The sequence below is a fragment of the Halichoerus grypus genome, chromosome 11 (assembly GCF_964656455.1).
Source record: "Halichoerus grypus chromosome 11, mHalGry1.hap1.1, whole genome shotgun sequence".
Classification (NCBI taxonomy): Eukaryota; Metazoa; Chordata; class Mammalia; order Carnivora; family Phocidae; genus Halichoerus; species Halichoerus grypus.
In genome coordinates this window covers 43,776,072-43,788,674 of record NC_135722.1, presented here as the reverse complement: position 1 = coordinate 43,788,674, position 12,603 = coordinate 43,776,072, and the positions used below count along the sequence as shown (strand labels likewise).

The window sequence follows — 12,603 nt, the reverse complement described above, 5'->3', positions numbered from 1 at the left end:
TGTGTCAGGAATGCTCTGTTGTGCAAGCATACGTACTTGTCTTCTTTCTGTACAACTGGAATGCCACTGTAGAGGGTGTTTGACAGTTTATACTTTTCCACTTACCTATTTACCCATCTTGCGTCCAGGCATACCTCGTTTTATTACACTTCGCTTTATCACGTGTTGCCAATGTTGCATGTTTTTTGTACAAATTGAAGGTTTGCGGCAACCCTGGATCAGGCAAGTCTGTTGGTGCCATTTTTCCAACAACATTTGCTCGCTTCATACCTTTGTGTCACATTTTGCTAATCCTTGCAATATTTCAAACTTTGTCATTATTTGTTCCGGCGCTCTGCGATCAGTGATTACGACTCGCTGAAAGCTCAGGTGATGGTTAGCATTTTCTGGCAATAAAATATTTTTAATTAAGGTGTATACATTTTTAAAGACATAATGCTATTGCACACTTCATAGATTATAATATAGTGTAAACATAATTTTTATATGTACCGGGAAAACAAAGATTTCATTTTACTTATTGTGATAATTGCTTTATTGCAGTGGTCTGGAACCAAGGCTGCAATATCTCCAAGGTATGCACGTGTCTTTCACATATGGATTTACCTCATTTATTTTATTTTATTTATTTATTTATTTATTTTTTAAGATTTTTAAAATTTATTTGACAGAGAGAGACACAGCGAGAGAGGGAACACAAGCAGGGGGAGTGGGAGAGGGAGAAGCAGGCTTCCCGCTGAGCAGGGAGCCCCATGCGGGGCTCGATCCCAGGACCCCGGGATCATGACCTGAGCTGAAGGCAGATGCTTAACGACTGAGCCACCCAGCGCCCAGATTTACCTCATTTTTAAAACAACTTTATGCATTGCCTGGGTGTACCATAGTTAATTTAACCATTTCTCTATTGATGCGCATTTAAGGTTTTTGTGGTGTTTTGCGGCTCCGAACAGTGCTGCATTAAGCCTGCTTGCAAACACATAAAGGCATTCTGTATCTGTTTATCTGTATAATAAATTCTTAGAGATGGAATTGCTGAGTCAAAAATTTGTTAGGCCTGACTTTTGTTGGATATTACCAAATTGCTCTCGAAAAAGGAAATGCTAGGGAAGAAAAGTGCTACCCAAGCTTTAAAACTCGTAGTTCTTGTGAAGAACTCAGTTTTGAAAGAGAGGGTGGAAATGAAAAGTCAGCCTGATCTTTCCTTTTGCTGGGAATGCTTTTCCTTGCCCACACATTTTTAGGCATCAAATTCTCAGGCTCCTGTCCTCGGTGCTTGGTACAGACAGAATGTTCTAGATTTCAAGGGAAAATCTGTCTGTGCTTAACTCTCTCCACTCCCAGGCCCCGCTGCCCCCCATTCTCTGAGGGAAGGACTTCTGTTCTCTCTCTTTCAGGATACATCGGCCTCATGCTTTTCTGGAATGGCCTTTCTCTGCTGCAGAGTCCAGATTTCTCACTGGGGGAGAAAGTCCCACAAGAGCATCTTCAAGTAGATATCTGAAGCCAGGGTCTTGCTAAGCGTCCACCAGCCTGGCCCAGGCCTTTCGGCTCCTCCTTGAATTCCTCCAGGCCCAAAAACAGCTGGGTGCCGCCAGTGTCCTTCTTTCTGCCTCCAACAAACTGATTTCCTTTTAGGGATGACTGCTCCACCAACCCCCAGCCAACCAGGAGCAGAAAACCCGATGACGAAGATAATAAATTGCGTCCAGGGCCACAGGCGAGGAGGGGGGAGGAATGACTCATGAGCCCCTACATCCTCCTGCTACATTCCAAGAGCTGCCTTCCTCAGGGCTTAAATCACTCCCTAAGAGCAACACCCCAACCAGACCGACCAGACTGCGGAGGAAGGCCAGTTGCTGTTTGCTGGCTGGGTGAGGGGGATGCAGTGAGGGCCCTGGCTGGATTTTTTTTTTTCCTCTGCGCCAGATCTTTTGAACGGGCTGGTGACCCTGGCTCCCCCTGGGAAGAAGGCACAGGGCAGGTCTGCTCTCAAGGGGCTCATGGTCTAGCCTCTAGGGACCCCGTCCTCCTATGCCTAGCCCACCGCCCTGGAGGGAGACAGACCTAATAGTGTGGTGACCCTGGGCGAGTCACTTCATCTCTCTGAACCTCAGTTTCTCCCCGACAAAATGGGAAAGAAGAATTTAGTACTGATCTTTAGGGTTGTTCGTAATTAATGAGGTAATTCATGTCCAGTGCTTAGCATGGAAGCCAGAGCACCTAAAGCACTTAATACTTGGTATTTAGTGCCACTGCTACATTCCTCTTGACAATTTTGCAAATAAAAAATTAGGAAACATGGTCCGGCTGTGACTGTCACCCCTGCCGATGATCTGTAATAATAACAGTGAACTTTTATGTGGAGCGTACTGTGTTGTAGGGCTTTAATACTGTATGTTGACTCATTTAATCCTGCCAAACCCCATGAGTAGCTATGCAATAGATTCTATTATTATTGTCCCCATCTTATGCGTGAATATACCGAGGCACGGAGAGGTTGAAGAGCTGGCCCCTAGTTAGTAAATAACGGAGCCAGGATTCAGACCCAGGTTGTCAGCTCTAAAAGCTACTTTCTTAACCACTATTATCATCCTGCTTCTCAGTTTATGTTTGTACGTTTCTATAAGACCGTTTTCCGAAGTTAAGTGACATTTATTTTCTTCTTTTTCCTTGCATTAAAAAAAAAAATGTTGGTTTTTCTTATAATAGCAACATAGCATTATTTAAAAAATTGAAAAATATAGAAGAGGCAGGTCAACGTATTTGTCTACAATGCTACCACCTGACCAGTGGTCTAGATAAAGGCTGGTTCTTTTTTGTTTTCTGTACTTCATGGACTGTGGCATCCTCCTGTGTGTGACTCCTGGGTAGCTCATGTCACCTGTAACTCTCTAAGTTTGACAAGAGTCAAGCTGGTCTATACCCTGTTTACCTGTACGATTCCTTGGAGCTTGTGCTCGGATGTCACAGGAATAGCAAATCGCTAAAAGTTTCTCAATTATTTTCTTGTTTTGTGAAGTGACACATGGTTCACAGACTCATGCTGGTCTATGAATCATACTCTAAGCAGCACTGACCTGGACAAACACTGTTTACATTTTAACATACTTATTTCCAGTATTTTTCTATGTTTTTTTTTTGTTTTTGTTTATTTTTAGTCTGTATGCACATTTCTTTTGCTCACTACCCTTCTCATTATGTTACTGTAAACTATTCTTGAGTATAATCTTTTTAAAAATTTTTTTGTTTGTTGTTTTTAAAGATTTTATTTATTTATTTGGCAGAGACAGCGAGAGAGGGAACACGAGCAGGGGGGAGCTGGAGAGGGAGAAGCAGGCTCCCTGATGAGCAGGGAACCCGATGTGGGGCTTGATCCCAGGACCCTGGGATCATGACCTGAGCCGAAGTCAGTCGCTTAACTGACTGAGCCACCCAGGCGTCCCAGTTTGAGTATAATCTTTAATGACAATAGTAATATTCCATCTGGAAGATGTACCATAGATTACTAACCCAGTCCCTTTTTCATGGGGTTTGGTATGTTTCCAGTTAATTGCCATGATAAAAATATGATGATGAATAGTTTTAGTATAATTACTTTTCCGTATTTAACATTATTTCCATAGGGTAGATTTCCTAGAATGGAATGACTGGGTCAAACAATATAAAGCCTTTTAAATTTCTTGTTAGATATTACCAAATCACTTTTTTTTAAAAAATATGTTATTTATTTATTAGAGAAAGAGAGCAGGGGAGGGGGAAGAGGGAGAGAATCTCCAGCAGGCTCCACGTTGAGCGAGGAACCCAGTGCAGGGCTTGATCCCACAACTGTGAGATCATGACCTTCGGTGAAGTCAAGAGTCAGATGCCCAACCGACTGAACCACCCAGGGGCCCCCCAAATTACTTTCTAAAAGGGATGTGCCAACATGTGCTTTCCAGAGTAGTCTGAAGTGTGCCTGTTAACTGCATCCTTTTCTGCATTCAATATTATCATTTAATTAAGGGAACAATCTTAATTATTTTGAGTTTCTTTGATTACTGATGAGGTTGAACATTTTCCACACTTGTAGCCATTTATATTTACTCTTCGGTTTTATACCCAGTTGAGCACTAGAATAAAATATTATGACTTGGCACGGATTTCACACTACTTTAGATTGGAAGCCAGGTAAACCTGGATATAAAGTCTGTCCCTGCTGATGTATGGTATCTCCATTACTGAGGTCTTTCCCCTTTTCTCTGCTGCCAGAATTGGGGGATGCTTTTATATGATCTTGATGGTGGTCCTCATCTTTAGAAAAATCCGTCTGAATTCATACCTAATACCGTGTACCAATAATGTAGCAAGTATATGGTCTGAATATTTGTGTTCCACCCCCACGCCCTGAATTCATATGTTGAAATCCTAACCCCCAAGTGATGGTGTTAGTCTCTGGGGCCTTCGGGAGATCATTTGGGGGAAATTAGTGCCTTTATAAAAGAGGCTCCAGAGAGAGCCCTTGGCCCTTCCACCATGAGAGGACATAGGGCTGGGGGCTGGCTATGAACCAGGAAGCAGGTTCTCACCAGACGTACCCATGGTGGTACCTCGGTCTTGAACTTCCTAGCCTCCAGAACTGTGAGACATGTATTTCTGTTGTTTTGAAGCCACCCACGCTATGGTGTATTGTTGTAACAGTGCACATGGACGAACACAGGGACTTTTCTTGAGTATTGCCGATATGTCCTCGGCTATGTTTTCTCTATTTTCTTTTTTCTTTCTTTCTCCTTTTGTTTTTTGGACCTATTTAGGAAGTATTGCATGCTAGCTTGAATGAATCAGTTTTTGAAACTACTGATCCATTGGAATTTCTGATGTACTTTTATTAATTATGAGCGAAATAGGAAGACCTTTTGAAATCTGGATGATTTGGGGAAATTCTAGATGCCTGAACTCAGACATTTAACCGTATTCCTGTGTATGTTAGCAGTGTGGGCCAAGCAAGGCCTGAGGAGTGACGAGGGCAATTTGGGCTGGAGTCTAGCACTAAATGCTCACCTGTATTTCCCCCAAAGGGACTTGTTGAGGACTTGTTTGCTTTTTAATAACATTAGGAGGTATTTATCCATAAGGCAGGGATATCTCTGTATGCCCCAAAGTGTGCCCTTTCAAAGTATATGACGATGGCGGAGTGTAGCAGTAATGGTGGGACCAAGGTATTTCCCTGCAGCCGATTTCCCCCTTGACAAGTCTCGGGTCCCCTCCCTGGCTCAGTAGATATTTTTAGACAATGCAAAAGACCATAATTGGAACCTATAGTGACCTGATAGGCAAAATAATTAAACTAGCTAAAATATGTGGATATTAATGGAATTTAGAAAGAAAGTTTATCTAATTTTATATGTAGGAAAGCTGTTAATAAGTGTCCACAAAAAAGCATACTATGTTCAAATTAGTTCAGAAAAGCTAGGTTAAAAGAGCTTCATTTTTTCCTATTAAAGCTTACTACACTCTCTGATTTTCCAAAGCAGCAGCAAAGTAAGATATAGTATTCAGTTTTTCCAAACTTCTTTTGCCTATGGGATCGTATTTTTCAAGAAGCTCCTACTAACCCCTTGCAAAATAGTTCTTTGCAGCATACAACAGACCATGGAAAATGCTGGAACCAGGCCAGTTTCTGTGGCATTGATGTTCACACTGGTCATGAATCTTGGGGATCCCTGAAGCTGGGGATCATTGTCCTGAAGCACAGATCATTTGTGAAATGGGAGTGATAGCTCATACTTTGTAAGGGTTGGTTTTTGAAATGTAGTTCTTCGCCTACCAGCCCTTCTTCGTGTCCAATGGTAGGTCAATAACCTTTGGGGAGCAATAGGGTTGGGAAACCATGATCCCACGTCCAGTCTTTAATGGCACTAAAAGTGTTTCTTCCTCTTACTAAATAGACCACGATCAAGGCAGCCCCGTATGTGGAGACACTTTACGCATCTCTGGTTAGAGGACAATATCGCACAGTCATTAAGGAGAATACTCTCTCAGGGGTATGACCGCCTGTGCCTAATCCAGCCTTGCCACGGAGTGAACTATGTGGCTTGGGGCCCTTAGTGAACCCATCATAATCCTTAAGTTCCCTAGCTATAGGATAAGGATAATTTCACCCGCTAGGATTGACATCGGGAATAAAAATGCGTGTAAAGTGCTGGGGCGCCTGGGTGGCGGTCGTTAAGCATCTGCCTTTGGCTCAGGTCATGATCCCAGGGTTCTGGGATCGAGCCCCTCATCGGGCTCCCTGCTCAGCAGGGAGCTTGCTTCTCCCTCTGCCTGCCGCTCCCCCTGCTTGTGCTCTCTCTCTCTCTGACAAATAAATAAATACAATCTTAAAAAGAAATGCGTGTGAAGTGCCTAGAGCCCCGGGTGTCAGCCGAGGTCCTGGTGGGAAGAGTTGGCCCACTCTCCGAGCAGTGCGGGAATGAAGGGACCTTTACAAAGCTGTGGGTGGGGTTGAAGGGAACCAGTGAGGGTGAGGCACCCCGGGACTGACAAGAGCAGGGAACACGGACTACCCTGAGGCCTTCTGGGACACGGGAACGGGGTGCTGACCTGCTGCTGGGGACAGAGCTGTGGCTGGAGGAGAGTGACAGTCCCTGCCGGTTCATGGCCCAGCAGGGAGGGGCCCAGGAGTGAACGTTCTACCGCATCCCCTGACTGAACCCAACCATGGCAGAGAGGGGATGTGGAGTGTGGCAGATGGCTAGCTCACATGGGAAGAGCTCAGTTCGTGCTGACTAATTTTGGTGGGTACTGTGCCATTCATTTCCATTTTGAACTTGGTTACTTACTACCTGTGTCACTTTTGGAAAATTGAAAATGACCTGACCTCATTGTGCCTCAGCTTCCCACTCTCTCTACAGAGGACATACTAACTGGTGCCTTTCTTGTGACGTCAGATAATGAGTACCTGTCGGTGCCTGGCACATAATGAGCTCTCAGTACATGTGAAGGGTGGAGCTGTTCCGTTCCACTTTGTTGCACGTAATGCACGTGTACGCATAAGAACAAGCTCATTTTCCTCCGGGGTCTGGCCTTCTATCTGAAAGCTTAATACCTTTCTGATCTCGTGATTCAGTGGCTGAGTCTCCATTCCGGACCTCAACCCAGTCCCAGAAACCTGAACACCTTTTTCTGATGCTTCTGGTAACTTTTCTGTAATGTACTTGGCACAGCTGAGAAGGTTACTTCTCAATCCCTCTCTACAGCCCGTGGTTAGCTCTGCCCCTTAAATCTTTGTGAAGTACAGGTCATCAAGCCCAATAGCACAAGTCTCAGCTCCCCACCTCCCTCCCTCCCCACAGAGACCAGTATGGGGCAGCTCTAAGGTGTGGTCTTCTTTTCTGTTTCCCTTCTCTCCCTTTCTTTTCCAGGGCTTCACTGTGAAACCCCTACTCCATTCTGCCTTCTGCTTTCCCCACTCGTCCCCCTCCTCTGCTATTTCTGTTAATTAATTGAGGGAGGAGGGGCAGGAGGAATCCTCTGGCTTTTCCAGCTTTGTCATGAGCAGCCAGAGGCCTTGGTTTTGAGGTCACCAGGACGTGGAGCAGGTGCCCTGATTCGTGTGCTAGCGGATGGTAGGATACCACACAACCTTCAAGGATGCTGATTCCCGGAGGCTTCCACATGCTGAGGATAGGAGTGCCCTCCCCTTCCAGTGCCCAGCCAGTGCTTTGAGCATTTCAGCTATGCCGGAGGGATTGGGATGTGGTGGGACCCAGAGAGTATCAGCCAAATACTTGAAGTATGGTGTCAGCATTTATGCAGTGGGGATGGGGAGAAACTGTGATTTATATAAATAAAGCTAGTAAGCCTGTTTATATTAAAACTAGGGGATTACATGTGTTTATTTCATGTGAGTTTCTGAACTAAGCAAGATCTTGGAAAACACAGTAAAGGAGTTAAAATTTAGTTACTCAAACACATTATTTATTCCCACAAAATGGCTCACAATGTCTAGGGTGATTTTAGAATTTCAGCTGATCTGGACCTGCTGACTTTAGGTTGCTGTGAGCCGGCTGGTTTCGGGGTTGGTGGCCCTGTGTGGCCTCTAGTTACACCTTGCAGCTTGCAAACATGTTCACTCAACATAGCTTTCAGAGTGGAGTCTGCCTTTTTTATCCCCTGCCACGAAATGCACTATCTTCTTTGACAGAAGTGGGACCAATTTCTATTTTACCAGCTATGGAAGAAGCAGAATGTGGAAACCTGACTTAACTGTTACCATGTTTCCAATTTATTCCAGGGAGTTGTAGCATTTCTTATAAACTTGCATCCCAGGTGGCTGCCCAACTAGCGTATGATTTAATATGGCTCTTTTTTTTTTTTTTTTTTAAGTTGGGAAGATGCTTAGGAGATTTGCCAAGATCTCAGTTATGGCCTATGTGCAGTGTGTTTATTCCTTTGTTCAGCAAACACTGGGTATCATTCCAGCCTGGATTACCATTGGGTCTTGGGGTTGCCGGCTATAGCAGGATACTCTGGGGGCACTTGTGCTTGGGGGTGCAGGGCTCATAATTTGGGGGAGATCAGCCCATTTGTTGCAGAGATGCTGGTACAGCAGGGTCCAGTTCCCTGGACGTGCTAAGGAGGGCCTCAGGGTCCAGTCCTAAAGGGCTTCAGGAATATGCTCCGTCTGGGCAGACCCAGGAGGATAAAGAGGGAAAGCCCTTGGTGCTGGAAGCCAATCCAAAAACTCCAAGTTGCCGGCGGGGAGAATTGCTCTTGGATCCTAAGTCTTCTGCTGTGGGGCCGTCCCTTCATGGGTACAGGGACGGACAGCAGCTGGCCAGGGCCTTATTCCTATAATTAGGTGGGGACTGGAGAAGCTGCTGCGAGTGGAAAGAGCACTGAACTTGGCTCCATTTGGGACCGTGTGGGTGGCCCCGCTTGCTTCCAGCTGTGGAGCTTGAGTCATCAAATGCTTTGGACATGTGGCAGAGCCCGGAGCCACCTCGGTCCTGGCATCTGACCCTGCCATCCTCATCTTCTCTGGAGCTTAATGATTCCGTTGTCTGCAGCCACTGAGGAAGGCTGTGGAAGGCCGGGGAGAAGACCCCATGATGTAATTGTCACGGTGCTCACACGGTCCGCGTGGGAGAGTGATGAGAATCACTCACCTGTGCCTCGTTTTACGGTTTATGAAGGAGAGACTCGGGGCTGCGTCGGCTACCAGTGGGCACCTGTGTCCCAACCACTCAGCCCCTCTTAGCCTCAGTCTCCTCATTTATGAAACAGGGATGATAAAAGTTACTGCCTTGCCCATTTAATGGGTTTTTCCTTCAAGAGATTAAAGGAAGGGGCGGGAAGCAGAATGGGACACACTAGAAAGTGGGGCTGGGACAGGCCTGGAGGAAAGGCCAAGAATAAAACGTTCGATTTGAGTAGCAGGTGAGATGGCCACTTAAAATTTCACAGTGTCTCTGGCAAATCATATAGTAATTATGTTTTCCCTGATTACATAAGGAACACATGCTTAGAGTAAAAAATTTAGGAAAAAATATTAAGCATAGAGACATGTTAAAATAAACCCTAGTCTTTTTCACTGTTAATATTTGGATATGTTTTCTTTTCTTGCATCGTTCATATACCTACTATTTTAACCAACTGAGCCACCCAGGCACCCCTCATATATCTACTATTTTAATAAAATTAGAATCATGCTATAGATTCATTAATGAGACCCAGGCTCTTTAAATGTAATTTCTACATATATATGTTTTTAGCTTTGTTTTTACAAAACTGGAATCATACTGTTTATCAGTGAGGGATCTCCAGAGAAACAGAACCAATTGGGGATATATATATGTATACCTATTTATACCCATACACTTATATGCTCATATACATATGCATATACATATTAAGAGATACAGATATACACATGCACAAACACATGTATAAAGAGATATATTTTAAGGGGTTGGTTCACATGAGTCTAAAGGCTGGCATGCCTGAAATCTGAGGCAGCAACTTGGGAACTCAAGTGGAAGTTAAGGCTGCGGTCTTGAGGCCAAATTCCATTGTCTTAGGGAAATCTCAGTTTTCACTTGTAAGGCCTGCAGCTGATTAGATGAGGCCCACCTACACTGCAGAGTGTACTCTCCTTTACTCAAAGTCAGCCAGTTGTAGATGTTGACTACATGTACAGAACACCTTCACGGCAGCATCTGGTGTTTGATTCAATAACTGGGTACTATAAGCTAGCCCCGTTGACACATAAAACTGACCATCACATACCACATACCCCAATTGGATTTTGATTGTTTTACTTTGCATGTCGTGAATATTTTTCCATAGCATGAAACATTTTATAAGAACTTGATACTTACTGGTTTTTTCACCCAATGACTTGACCATGATTTATTTAGGAACTTCCAGTTGTCAAATATTTAGGTTTTATCAAGTTTTCCTATAGCTTTAACATCGTGATAGACATCTTTGGGTGCATTTTCTTTTCTTTTCTTTTTCAAGATTTATTTACTTATGGTGGGGAGGGGCAGAGGGAGAGGGAGAGAGAAAATCTCAAGCAGACTCTCTGCTGAGCGCAGAGCCCGATGCGGGGCTGGATCCCACAACCCTGAGATCATGACCTGAGCTGAAACCAAGAGTCGGATGCTCAACCAACCAAGTCACCCAGGCGCCGCGGTGCATTTTATTTTTACATATTCCTTATTAGTTCCTAGAATATATCATTGATGGGGAATTAGTGGGTCAAAAGTTATGGAGATTTTAAGGCTTTTGATATACATTGCTAAGTTTTCTCTAGGACCATGCTTTTCAGGCTGGAATCCCTGCACCGGCATAGCTGGGTCGCTCCTGAGAAAGGCAGATTCTTGGGCCTTTCCCTAGACCTACTGAATCAGAATCTGGATTTTAAGTAGATCCCCATGTGACTTGTATGCACCCCACAGTTTGAGAGGCACTGCCCAAGAAAATCTCTACCATGCTAGGGTCTGAATGTTGGTGTCCTCCAAAAATACATCTGTTGAACCCCTAATGTCTGATGCAATGTTATTAGTAGGTGGGAACTTAGGGAGGTGCTTATGTCATGAGGGTGGATGAATGGGATTAGTCCCTAATAAGAGGCTCCAGAAAGATCCCTAGCCGCTTCCATCGTGTGAGGACATAGGGAGAAGGGAAGAGCTATGAACCAGGAAGAAGGCCCTCACCAGTGAACTTGACCTTGCTGGTGCCTTGATCTTGGACTTCCAGCCTCTAGAACTGTGACCTATAAATTTCTGTTGCTTCTAAGCCACCCAGTCTTGGGTATGTTGTTATAGCAGCCTGAATGGACTGAAATATACCGGAAGTATATAGAGACTTGTTTTACTTCACTCTCATCAAAACTGGGCATTGTGTTTTTCTCTTTGTTAATTTGCTACCCCCCAAATGATATTCTATTGTTGTTTTGATTTTTGTAATTGATTGAATAGGCGGACTACTAGAGGCATTCAACCAGGAAAAACTTTTTATTTTGCAAGCACAGCCTTAAAATATGCCCTGTGATATCTTAGGTGGATTGCATGACTTTCCAGTCTCTTCCAGCTAGCAGGGCAGTCTCATTTAGGGCATTATGTATGTGTGGCGGTCTAGTCCAGTCTGAAATCAAAATTTCAGTTTCCCGTCCAATTCCGTGCTCTGCCCCCGCTGTGTGCTCAGCTTGCCCCCTGACTCAGGCACCTGCGGTGGGGCCCGGGGGAGTGGCCGGTGGGCCTGGCGGGGCCTTTCACCCCTGCGGTGCCACCTCCTGCTGTTGCTGCTATCCGTGGCAGGGGTACGAAGGACTATGTTGAGAAGGGACACAAGTCTTCCAATATTGGTGCTATCATAATACTCTCCCGATTACTGCTGGCTTGCTGGCTCATTGCTGATGCCCCGTATTGGGTTCTTCAGAGGCCCCCGTAAGGAATTTTTAAAGAGCTCTTCAGTGTGGTTAGCTGGGTTGGGATTTCAGTCTCTGGAGCCCACAGTGCGGTGGCCTTCCCTGACATGCGTTAAAATAATGGCGCTCAGGACCACTATTGCTGTCACCCACAGAGAAACCTGATGACATCTGTTTGGACTCCCCACAAATGACAGCAAAGTGAACCAAAAATTCTGATGTTTAAAATGTATGCAGCTGATGATTAGACTATGGAAGGATCAGCTCCTTTGGAGGTTGGAACCATCTTTTGTCCTTTTTTTTTTTTTTTTTTTTTTTTAAGGCTGATTCCTGAGGCCTCAATTGTGCATTGGATATCTTCAGGAAAAAATGGTGAATCCATCAGGCATTGCAGGTGGAACGGACGCTAGGGGAAGGCTGTAGAAATACGGACTGTTATTCTTTGGAGTTGTAGAGCTTGTCTCCTCTAAGGGATATTCTTAAAGGTTTCATTTAGAACATGCTTGGTGAATCAAAAATTCTTTCCAGTCAGCTTTTCTTTTTTTTTTTTTTTTCCTCAGGGGAGAGCGAGAGGAAGAGTGAGAGGGGGCCAGCAGGGCAGGGGGAGAGGGAGAGGGAGAGAGAGAGAATATTAAGCAGGCTCCACGCCCATTGTGGAGCCCCACTCAGGACTCGGTCTCACGACCCTGAGA

At 44.8% G+C, this 12,603-nt stretch overlaps 1 protein-coding gene across 1 annotated transcript in view; it reads left to right on the top strand.

The window, feature by feature from the left end:
- PARVA (parvin alpha) overlaps positions 1-12,603 on the top strand; it is a 171,735-nt gene that overhangs the window by 17,849 nt on the left and 141,283 nt on the right. The window lies entirely within an intron of this gene.